This window comes from Podarcis raffonei, chromosome 16 (assembly GCF_027172205.1).
Source record: "Podarcis raffonei isolate rPodRaf1 chromosome 16, rPodRaf1.pri, whole genome shotgun sequence".
Lineage (NCBI taxonomy): Eukaryota > Metazoa > Chordata > Lepidosauria > Squamata > Lacertidae > Podarcis > Podarcis raffonei.
The window spans coordinates 31,138,946-31,151,320 of NC_070617.1; the positions used below are offsets into that span (position 1 = coordinate 31,138,946).

The 12,375-nt window shown below is 43.4% G+C and overlaps 1 protein-coding gene across 12 annotated transcripts in view; it reads right to left on the minus strand.

Annotated features, from left to right (window-relative positions):
* Positions 1-12,375, minus strand: part of ARVCF (ARVCF delta catenin family member) — a 606,803-nt gene that overhangs the window by 308,596 nt on the left and 285,832 nt on the right. The gene's annotated exons all lie outside the window — the stretch shown is intronic.

Consider the following 12,375-nt stretch of genomic DNA (forward strand, 5'->3'; position numbering starts at 1 on the left):
TTGGATGACAAGTGAGCTGGGATTGGGCACAAACCTCTGTCAGTTTCTTAGGGCTCTTGCAGTTGGAGGGGGCGGGGGGGGGGAGTGCAAACAACTTGCTCCATGGGGCAGGTTGAAATGTTTATCATTTTTTAAAAAATGGAAGGGATCCTTACCTCTTGCTCTCTACTTTTTATTCTGATTTATGATTTTCCGTTTTATAAAAAAGGTAAAGGGACCCCTGACCATTAGGTCCAGTCGTAACCGACTCTGGGGTTGCGGTGCTCATCTCGCTTTATTGGCCGAGGGAGCCGGCGTACAGCTTCCGGGTCATGTGGCCAGCATGACTAAGCCGCTTCTGGCGAACCAGAGCAGCGCACGGAAACGCCGTTTACCTTCCCGCCCGAGCGGTACCTATTTATCTACTTGCACTTTGACATGCTTTCGAACTGCTAGGTTGGCAGGAGCAGGGACCGAGCAACGGGAGCTCACCCCGTCACATGGATTTGAACCGCTGACCTTCCGATCAGCAAGTCCTAGGCTCTGTGGTTTAACCCACAGTGCCACCCATGCCCCATATTCAGTTTTATACATTTCAATAATTTCACAATCATTGTAGCATTTCAAAACAGATGGACAGCAGAATCCTACTAAATTAAAAAGCTGGTTGTTCCTACTGGGTAATCAGCAAGAATAAAAAACTCACTCCAAATAAGTACTGTATTTAACTCATTAATCTATTTAAACCAGGGATGATACGGGCACAGGAGGACTAAAGTTGCTGTTGTTGCTGCTGCTGCTGCTATTACAAACATTACAAAATTCCAGCTGTTTTCTACTCAGTCTTCACCAAGACTTTATCAAGCCCTGACCAAGCCTTCACCTATGTTTTGGAAGGTGCAAGATCCCTCAGCTAGCAGAACCATATGCTGCAAAGTTTTGCTAAAATGTACCATCTCAAATTACTAGTAAGGAATAGCACGTTTGAATACGAAAACATCTTCTGCATCTAGAACACTTGCAAGTTAGGGACACAATTAGTTTTTATTATTATTATTCAGTTGCAGTAGAGCAATGGAGACAAGTTTTTCCTACTGTCTGGGGACAGGCAATATGTGGTAACAACTTTTATGGTCTGTTTTTAGCATACCTAAAATTATTTGCTTATTAGGGGTTATCCCACATTTTCTTCCCAAAAAAATGCTTTGCACAAGTATGTAGCTATAATAGAGTTATCAAAATTTTCAAAAGTAGGGGTTCCATGGCTTGGCTTTTTAAAAATAGAGGGTCCTCAGCAATGAGCTAATAGGGAACCACTGCTCTAGGTTCTTTTCAGCTCAGATAACCCTTTCACCTTTAAACGAACAAACAAAATCTTTAAATACATTATAAGCAGGAAGTTGGCTAAGGAGAGGGTTGGAGCTTTGGATGACAAGGAAGTCCACATTGTGCTAAAGGAGGAAAAGAAGAGGGTTATTTGCATCTTCCCAGCAGAAGATGTAGAGTAGATAGAGCCTAAACTAACTTTCTCAGGCAGGGAGTCCAAAGAACTGAGGCAAGAGATGTGGACTGTTGGCTCTTCCTGCCCTCATGTGGTGGCCCTGCCCTCAGATTTAATCATTCTGGATTAAAGCTTTTAAAGTACATTTTTCCTAAATATTTTTATTGAGTTTTAATAACAACAGGCAGGTACAGAAAGAAGAAATGCAAGAAGGTGTGTGTGTGTGTGTGTGTGTGTGTGTGTGTGTTTAGTTTGACAGTGGCCTGCCCAATAATTGTCAAGTTTTTGAAGACCTTGACCCCTTGTACTTTTTTTTCTCTTTCTTTTTTTCCCTTCTTCTCACTTTATTTTCATAACTGAAACTCTTTTAATAAAATATTGATATATTTTTTTTAAAAAAAGGTTTTTGAAGACTTGTGATCTCAATAATCAGGATTACTGATATTTGAAGACTTGGCAAATGGCCTTTCTTTTTGAACGTTGCCTCAGGAGAGTGAGGGAAATTCTCAGGGATGATTCACACCCTGGCCGGCACTTTCTTGATCTCCTGCCCTCAGGCAGAAGATATAGAAACATGATTAGTCACACCAACAGGGTAAAGAACAGCTTCTATCTGCGGGCTGTTAGGCTGCTGAATGAAAAGATAACAACAGGGCAACTGATTTTGGGGTTTGGTGGGTGTGCGTCAGTAAACGAGGGGAATTAAGACTAAGAGAGCTGAGTGGGGGGTGCTCGTGTAATCTCACTGTATACAAATTGTACAGGTGACAATAAAGTATTTCAATTTCAATATTTCAGTTCTCATTATTCCCCATCTTACGTTTAGTCTTGTACATTTCTGGATCTGTCTGTAATGCTAAAATATTTGTGATCCCCGCCCACAAATATACACATATTTGTATGCAATTTCACTCAATATGCTCATTTCTGCAAAGCGATTTTCCCGAAAAGAATCCATTTCTCTCTGTGTGTGTTTTTCCACTAATGTGGGATGTGATGTAGCCCAATATATCCACTTGTGTCCATATTACTTAGCTGAAAAGCTGCATTGCAAAATTCAGAGAAGGGCAGATTTTAAAGGATGGCTCCCTTTCAGTTCTCAGAATGTTTGAGAAAGTGTGAATTAGGTTTACCTTTGAACATGAACTGAGTCAAAGTTCTCCCCTTCTCCAACTGGAAGCCAGAATTTTGGGAGTTCCAACTCAGATTTCCGTCCTCTCAGCCACAGCACTCATGGGCTGGCTTGGGTCAAAAGTCACACAGTCTCAGTCTAATCTACCTCATGGGGGCCGGTGCTGGGAGAAAATGGAACAATCCCACGCATGCTCCTCAGAGGAAGAGTGGGGTGCAAATGTCCTGAATCCTGAAGACATTTCTGAAGACACACTGAGAGCCAGTGTGGTATAGTGGTTAAGAGCGGTGGACTCGTAATCTGGGGAACCGGGTTCGCGTCTCCGCTCCTCCACATGCAGCTGCTGGGTGACCTTGGGCCAGTCACACTTCTTTGAAATCTCTCAGCCCCACTCACCTCACAGAGTGTTTGTTGTGGGGGAGGAAGGGAAAGGACAATGTTAGCCGCTTTGAGACTCCTTAAAGGGAGTGAAAGGCGGGATATCAAATCCAAACTCTTCTTCTTCTTCTTCTTCTTGTGTGAGCCTAGCTAAGGGGTCCAAAAGACCCATATTCTCCCTTGCCAAGCGGGAGAGAGATACGCAGCCTTCAACAACAGAAAAAGCCAAATCCGGAAGTCAGGTCACATAGATTGCTCTTTATTTTTAGGGAAGGCATTTTCACACTGCAAAGCTCCCTTCTTTCATCCTTCACTCTCTCTCTGCCTCCTCCCATTTCCAGCATCTCCTATGCTCCCCCCACCCTCAGCTTCTCCTAGAAAATGCTTCCACTGTTTGGAGTAATCACGTGCTGGTTGCATCAATCAAATGACAAGCATCGCAGGGAGGGAGGAAGCATTTCCAGACCATTCATCCCGACTTCTCGCTTTCAAATAAAACTCTCTCAGAGGCTGCATCTGGACTATTTTGTGTTCTACCACCAGAAAACTAAGCAGCATAATAAAGACCGGGGGGGGTGGGCGTCAATTCTCCCCCTCTCCATCCCGCAATAGTCTGTTTGCAACTACAAACATCTTGCAGAAAAGACCCTGTGCTTTTAAATCATTTAAAATAAAACTAATCTCAGCTGCTCAGATATTCTTTTCAAGCTGTAGCAATATGATGGGTGCTTAGCTAGAAGAGGCATTTCCACCTAGACACGAATTCGCAAATGGTATCTTAAAATAGACGGCGAAGGGAATAAATTCACACAGGCATGGGAAGAAATTCACAGAAGGAAGGGGAGCAAGGAAACGTCACAGGGGAAATGAAGACCAGGCAGCCATGAGGCTCGTGCTTAACTCACGACTGGCCCTTCCTGCTCAGTGGCGGGGAACACATTTCGCATGCCAAAAGACCTCCCAGCATCTTTTTTTAAAAAAATAATATTTATTAAAGTTTCAAAAAAATTACAAAAATCAGGAAAAAGAAAAAAGAAAATACAAAATACAGAAAAAGTAAAAACAGTTAAAAAGAAATCCATCTTTCCATAACTTATCTTTCATTTACTTATTTCCTTGACCTCCTCGCACCTCCCTTTTTTGTATTCTAGTTCAATTGATTGTTTTAGCAAGTCCTTTCCATTCTTATACTTATCTTATTAATTTATCTTAATATATTATAACTTTACATTCTGACCTGTTAACAATCCCTTCTTCCTTAACCCTATATAACATTACTGCAAAAACCACATTACTTCATTCCAACATCCTTTTAACATTCCTTAATTTTACAATGTTTCTGTAGATAGTCTTTAAATTTCTTCCAATCTTCCTCTACCGACTCTTCTCCCTGGTCTCGGATTCTGCCAGTCATTTCCGCCAGTTCCATATAGTCCATCACTTTCATCTGCCATTCCTCCCGGGTGGGTAGATCTTGTGTCTTCCAATACTTCGCTATAAGTATTCTTGCTGCTGCTGTTGCATACATAAAAAAAGTTCTATCCTTCTTTGGCACCAATTGGCCAACCATGCCCAGGAGAAAGGCCTCTGGTTTCTTCAGGAAGGTATACTTAAATACCTTTTTCATTTCATTATAGATCATCTCCCAGAAAGCCTTAATCTTTGGGCATGTCCACCAAAGGTGAAAGAATGTACCTTCAGTCTCTTTACATTTCCAACATTTATTATCGGGCAAATGATAGATTTTTGCAAGCTTGACTGGTGTCATGTACCACCTGTATATCATTTTCATAATATTCTCTCTTAAAGCATTACATGCCGTGAACTTCATACCTGTGGTCCATAACTGTTCCCAGTCAGCCAACATAATGTTATGTCCAACATCTTGAGCCCATTTAATCATAGCAGATTTCACCGGTTCATCCTGAGTATTCCATTTCAACAGCAAGTTATACACTCTTGACAGAATCTTAGTTTTGGGATCTAACAGTTCTGTTTCCAATTTTGATTTTTCCACCTGGAAACCAATTTTCTTGTCCAAATTGTATGCCTCCATTATTTGATAATAATGAAGCCAATCTCGCACTTTGTTTTTTAGTTTTTCAAAGCTCTGCAATTTTAATTTATCTCCCTCTAAGACCTCCTAGCATCTTCAGGTAAGGTTGGGAATGTACTTGGCTAAAATCATGGACAGATAGGTAGAGTGATTGCTCTTGCACTCAGATTCTGTTGCCAGTTGTCTAAAAACAGATAGTGATGGGCCTAGGCATGCCTCATAGGGGAGAGCATTCTGCAAATGGGGAGCCACCACCGAGAAGGTCCGTTCTTGTGTTAGCAAGGCCCTGTGAATACATCTAGGACAAGGGTCAGCAAACTTTTTCAGCTGGTCCACTGTCCCTCAGACCTTCTGGGGGTTGGACTATATTTTGAAAAAAATATATATGAATGAATTCCTATGCCCCACAAATAACCCAGAGGTGCATTTTAAATAAAAGGACACATTCTACTCATGTAAAAACACGCTGATACGTGTCCGCGGGCAGGATTTAGAAGGCGATTGGGCCGGATCCAGCCCCCGGGCCTTAGTTTGCCTACCCATGGACTAGTTGGGCCACTGACCTCACCTAGCAACTCTCTTCTCACCTTCTTATGACTTATGATCCAGGTCAGTTTAAGGCAGCAACCAATACAACTCTTAAGGGCTTGGCCCACAGCTTGGTGGTACAGCACAATATTTGCACACGAAAAGCTCCAAATTAAATCTTTTGCATCTCCACATCAGGCTGAGAAAGGCCCCTCAAGAGCTGCTACCAGTCTATGTAGACACTACTGAACTAGACAACTTGCTACATTTTTTAGATCTGCTTTTCCTTCCCAACCGCTGACCATATTTTTGAAGCTCCCGTTTCTCTTCACATTAGGCTGGCACAAGGAAAGGAGAGGACTAGCTCTTCCCTTTTCAGAAATTCAAGATGAAAAAATGTAAAAGGTCTAACCTCTTCCCCACCCTACACACCAGCACTGGATTCACCAACCCACACCCTCAAACTGGCTCGATAAATTGTCTGCCTCCTTGCCCCTTGACTTGACGGTCACAAATAGCTTCTCCCACATCCTTGAAAAACATTTAACAATCTATTGTCGCTCCATTAGGCAATGCTTCTGATTTCCTGTTTAATCTCTCTCTCTCTTTCCAGTGCCATCTTGTCCTGTAAACCACTTCACTCCACAAACCCACAACAAGATCCTCTGTCTTAAGCTTTCCAGTGGTCCAGCAAAGATGGCTCAAAATCAAGGGTTTCCATTGCTACTAGAAGCTGTGGACATATGCCATGCATGAACCATTAACAACCTTCACCATGCACACACATGTAGTACAATACAACCTTCCAAACAGCTGCTAATTATGGTTTGATCTGGTGATTGGTCCTCCTGGTCTTCATGTGCTGCCTGCTCTGCACAACTGCACCTGGGTCCACAGGCAACAGGCAGAAAAATAATCAAGTGGTCTTCCAAGGCCCTTATAAATTTTATAGTGGTAAAGTTGGGTTTGGAAGCCACTGCTCTAGGTGACATCTCTCTCTCTCTCTCTCTCTCTCTCTCTCTCTCTCTCTCTCTCTCTCACTGGCCCCATCTTCACCGAACATCTAACAGTATCATACCACTTTAAATAGTCATGGTTTCTGGGAGCTGTAGTTTGTTAAGGGTGCTGGGAGTTGTTAGGAGACCACTCCACTATTCCCCTCAGAAAGCTACAATTCCCAGATTTTCATGGGAAGAGGGATTGATTATTAAACTACTCAGAACTTTAGGTCTCCTAGCAACTCCCAGCACCCATAACTGTTTAAAGCAGCCTTTCTCAACCTATGGGTCCCCAGATGTTGTTGGACTACAACTCCCATCACCCCTAGCTAGCAAGGCCAGAGCTCAGGGATGGTGGGAGTTGTAGTCCAACAACATCTGGGGACCCACAGGTTGAGAACCGCTAGTTTAAAGGGATATAATACTGTTTGAAATGTCTAGTGCAGATGGGCTTCTCTCTCACTCTCTCTCTTTCTGTCTCTCTGACTTAAGCTCTATCACAACCCCGGTGCTTTCCAAAAATCCTAATAAAGTCTATGAATATGATGTGATTCTCCTTGAAGTCACTTAGAGGTGCTTTATCACAGCAGATGTGGAGTCTAATCATCCACAGGTCTACTCAGACCAAACTATCCAATGTGCCTTTGCTCCAGAGAAGTGCGCAGAGGATTGCAGATCATTTGTTTTTGTTTGCAAGGACACTTCGACATATCGCCTGGTCCTTTCATCTTAAAGGGCACAGCAACTCTTCCTAAGAATCACAACAAGGTCTATCACAGGGTGTGATCTCAAATGCAAGAGGTTCACAGCTCAAAAGAAAAAGGAAAATCATTATAACAGTACCGACACCTACGGAGTCCACAGAAGATCATGAACCCCGGCAGACTGATTGATCTGCAGCTACCCCCTTTGACCTGCTAGGTGTGAGAAACGGAGAATCTACATTTTGCCGAAGGAAGGAGCCAGCACAGCTGAAATATTCAGGTCACGGGTTTCCTTAGGGAAAAGACTGGCCACTGGAACAGAAATAAACTTATTATTTAATTCCCCATTCCCCAAAAGCAATGGGAAATTTGGGGTGGGGGAAAGAGTTGCAAGGTCAGATTCCCTTGGAGGTTGGTCCTTGTATAAACAAAAAGCGGAAAAGATAAATTTATAACATAGGAATATTGCCTTCTCCTGAGTCAGATCTTTGGTCTGTCTAGTTCAGCACTGTTTACTCTGGCCAGTACCAGCTGTCCAAGATTTTTGACAGGAGTCTCTCCCAGATCTACCTGGAAATACCAGGGATTGAACCTGGGACCTTCAGCACACAGGACATCTGCTCTACCACTAAGCTACGGCCCCTGCTCTAAACCATAGTAAGATTAGGACCTCAGGATCATATGAACTGCCATATACTGAGTCAGATCATTGGACCTACCTAGCTCCGTATTATGTACTATGATGGCTGGGATAGCTCAGTCCATAGAACATGAGACTCTTAACTTCAAAGCCATGGGTTCGAGCCCCACATTGGGCAAAAGATTCCTGCAATACAGGAGGTTGAACTAGATGACCCTCATGGTCCTTTCCACCTTTACAATTCTGATATTCTATCAGATGCTCTTCAGGGTTTCAGGCAAGGCTGGCTCTCCCAGCCCTACCTGGAGACAGTAGTGCGACTCATGCAACACGTTGGCGATTAATAGACACAGAACAATAATTATACATACTTAATCAACCTTCTGAGAAAAATACAAAACATTAAACAAAGCCACAAAGACTTGCGAACTACCCAGCCTAAAATGAACTTATAATGTCTGGTTTCAATAGATTTTTCAAATGCTTAACTCAGTCTTTTAGATAAGCTCATGAAGATACCAACAAAAGGTTAAGTTCGGTGATATTCACAATACCGAGAGATGCTAGTAGAGTTGTAAAAAGGTAAAGGTAAAGGGACCCCTGACCATTAGGTCCAGTCGTGACCGACTCTGGGGTTGCGGCGCTCATCTCGCTTTATTGACCGAGGGAGCCGGCGTACAGCTTCCGGGTCATGTGGCCAGCATGACTAAGCCGCTTCTGGCGAACCAGAGCAGTGCACTGAAACGCTGTTTACCTTCCCGCCAGAGCAGTACCTATTTATCTACTTGCACTTTGACGTGCTTTCAAACTGCTAGGTTGGCAGGAGCAGGGACCGAGCAATGGGAGCTCACCCTATCGCGGGGATTCGAACCGCCGACCTTCTGATCGGGAAGTCCTAGGCTCTGTGGTTTAACCCACAGCGCCACCCACATCCCAGTAGAGTTGTAGATAGATGTTAATAAAGTTGTAGGCAATGAAGTTGTAGATGACAGGGTGCCGGCGTTTTGCACCTGTTTTGCCCTGCCAGTCCAAGTAATCAAAAGGCCGCTGTTCGCCCCTGATGGGGCCCTTTAACTGTGGCTTGCAGGTAGGACACTCCCAATGTAGTTTTCCGGGCTTCTTCAGTGGTCTAATCTCAAAGTCTTGATGTGTATATTGATATTCAATCTTATAGAGAATACTCTTTCTTGGCTTATGCTTAAGAGATTGATTTGGAGACAGACAGAGCTATGGTCCTTCCCAACTACTGTTGCAGAAAATGGATAAAGTTCTCCAACAGGAACAGTCCTAGTCCCAAAGCAGAATTCTCAGAAACCCCTTAACCCCCAAAGAAGAAGATAAACCCAAGTAGCTTTTTTGCCCAGTTTCTGTCACCTAACACAACCAGGGTCTTTTTCAAACTCTCAGTAGCAGTTTCTGGGTCTGCCTTTGAAACTAAAGCCTAGTTCACACATGTATGCTTGGCACTTGATTACTGCAGTACCAAGTGACTCTCTTTGCACCTGTGATGGAACCCTTGCCATTGTTAACCCCACAGAGAGGTCTGAAGATACTTGAAAAACCACACACAATGAAGTTGTTTGTTGTAGGAAACACATAACCTGGGTAGAAAAGTTTCTAGTTCTGGTCTGTCTAGAGAAAAATGAGGCACCCATGCCTGCTCCTTTACTCCATCAGAAGATAAATAAAGACGACATATCATCTTGAGGTCTGAAATAGAAGCAGGAGGAGGACATTGTAAAACAGGGTGTAACCTGTTAGGGCTGGGAGGGTCAAATTTTGGTCTTGCTCCCCCCACTCATGCAACAAGGCAGTGTGTGCCCCACAGGTTCCATATTGAAGTACTATACTTTTGTGGCCCACTTAGAATGAAAAGTTGGACCACCCTGTTTCAGAGGTTCAACCGTCTCTCTCTTGGAGCTATCCGTGGTCCTGTAATCCCTCAGCAACCTTGCCTCCTTCTCTATGGGCTTCCAGCACTGGACCCCAACATAACACTGGACCCAAATCAACATGAGGCCAATTGCAAATATCACAACACAAGATATTCACAAAGAGAAACCAAGCCTTCACTTCTGCTCTGCAGAAAAGACTTGGACATGCATTTCAATTCAGCCAGTACCTAGAGCACTTGGTGCCCCCAAAAACAAAATCTAGACCTTAGAGAAGTTGACACAAGCCTATCTGCCACTCCCATTTTGTTGACTTTACTCAAAATATGTTCTCGGGGAACAGAATGCACACTAAAAACCAAATCTCATCACCAAGAAGTGCTCCAATTTACAATAGTACTGCGTACGAGAGTCGGTCTGGAGTGCATTGCTGGAGTATGAAGGAGCCCAGGGACCCCAGGTAGCAAGGTGGGGAGGACACCCACCATGCTATACAAGAAAAGGTGTAGCCTATACATGCAGCAATATGGGGCAGCAGAACAGACTGCATTACCTGAGATGGCAGTTGGATTGACCATTTACTGAACATGCTGCAGAGAGAACACCAGCACAGCTGTTTCTATTTGGCAATGGGGTCATAATTCAGTGATTTGCATGCAGAAGGTCCCCAGTTCATTCCCTGATATCTTCAGGTAGGGCTAGGAAAACCCCTTGTCTAAAACCCTGAAGGGATGCTGGCAGTCAGAGTGGACAATACTGAGCTTGATCAGGCATAGGCAAACTTGGCCCTCCAGATGTTTTTGGGACTACAACTCCCATCATCCCTAGCTAACAGGACCAGTGGTCAGGGATGATGGGAGTTGTAGTCCCAAAACATCTGAAGGGCCAAGTTTGCCTATGCCAGAGCTAGATGGACTAAGTCTCTGACCATACAAAGCAGCTTCTATCAGATACCCATCTCCCTACTATGCATTAATAATAATAATAATAATAATAATAATAATAATAATAATAATAAAATAAAATGTCCTGTGGCAATTTACAAACTATAAAAGCAGCTAGAAACACATTTTTTAAATTGCTTTTACAAATAGTACCCCCAAAAAGGTGAGGACAGTTTAAAAACAACACACGATTGGGTTCCAGGTCACTGCGCACATCAGTGGTTGGGCATAGGCCCATTCCACCTCCACCCTTTCCACCTTCTGGAGCCAAAAACGATGCACATCAATTGGACACGCTCAAAATGGTCACTGCCATTCTTAAGAAAGAATGGGGGGGGGGACTTAAATAGGGGTGGAAGTGAAAAGCAGCCCAGCGTAGAATAAGCATGCTCATTGGGCAAAGAATGCCGATTGTCCTGAATCAATGGATTAAAAAAACAAGGAGATTCCAAATAAACGTTAGGAAGAACTTCCTGATGCAAGAGCTGTAGTCCAAGGACTACCTTGGAAGGTGGTGGACTCTCCTTCCTTAGAGGTTTTTAAACAGAGGATGGATGGCCATCTGCCAGGGATTCTTTAGCTGTGATTCCTACGTTGCAGGGGGTTGGACTAGATGACCCTCGGAACCCTTTCCAACCTTACACTTCTATATGGCTGCTGAGGTGGGGGGACAGGAAACCGGGGTGGCGAATTGAGTATCCTGGAGAGGAGTGTGTCCAGGTGACTGAAACTCTGAGCATGAGCACTCCTCGTTGCCGTGATTTGTTCTAGGTCTCCCTTCAGTTTTAACAATCCTCAGTTTTAGTGGCCCTGAGCCTCACGTGCATATGCCAAAGTCTGACACTCCAGACAGTAATAATAATAATAATAATAATAATAATAATAATAATAATAATTTATTATTTGTACCCCGCCCATCTAGCTGGGCTTCCCCAGCCACTCTGGGCGGCTTCCAAAAAAATATTAAAATCCTCTAATACATCAAACATTAAAAGCTTCCCTAAATAGGGCTGCCTTCAGAAGTTACCTTGCAATATATGCAGCTTCTGCCCTTGCAGTCCATTCCAATCTTTTCACAACATCCAACTACCTCATTTCCCAACATGTGTTGACCAGGCCTAAGCTTGAGCTCTTTGAAGGATGTTATATATAATGCATATATCAGCAGAGTGCACTGATAAATAGCCGGGTTAAGACCGTCGGCTGAAACGGTAACGAAACTTAAGGTTTATTCCAAAATTTAGAGACGATGTAAAAAAGCCAGAAGAAGGAAGGAGGGAAGTCAGCTCCTAGGAGCAAGTATAAATGTAAAATGTAATGCAATATGTGTATGTAATTAAAAAACCAATAAAGATTATCTTGAAAAAAAGAAAAAGAAAAAAGAAACTTAAGGTTTATTCCTCCTAGCAAACCAAGCCATCTTGAGTACAGGCTTACACCTGGCCATCACGGAGTAATGAGGTTAACAAAAAAAGGCAGGTCCAACACTAACACCGAAGAAGCAGCAGGAAGGAAGGAAAGCCTGAGAGAGAAAGCAATCTACAGGAAGTTAATCAAGAAGGAATCGGCGAGGGAAGAAGAGGTTGCCTTTCCGTCTACTGCCCCGCACTGGTTCAGGAAACA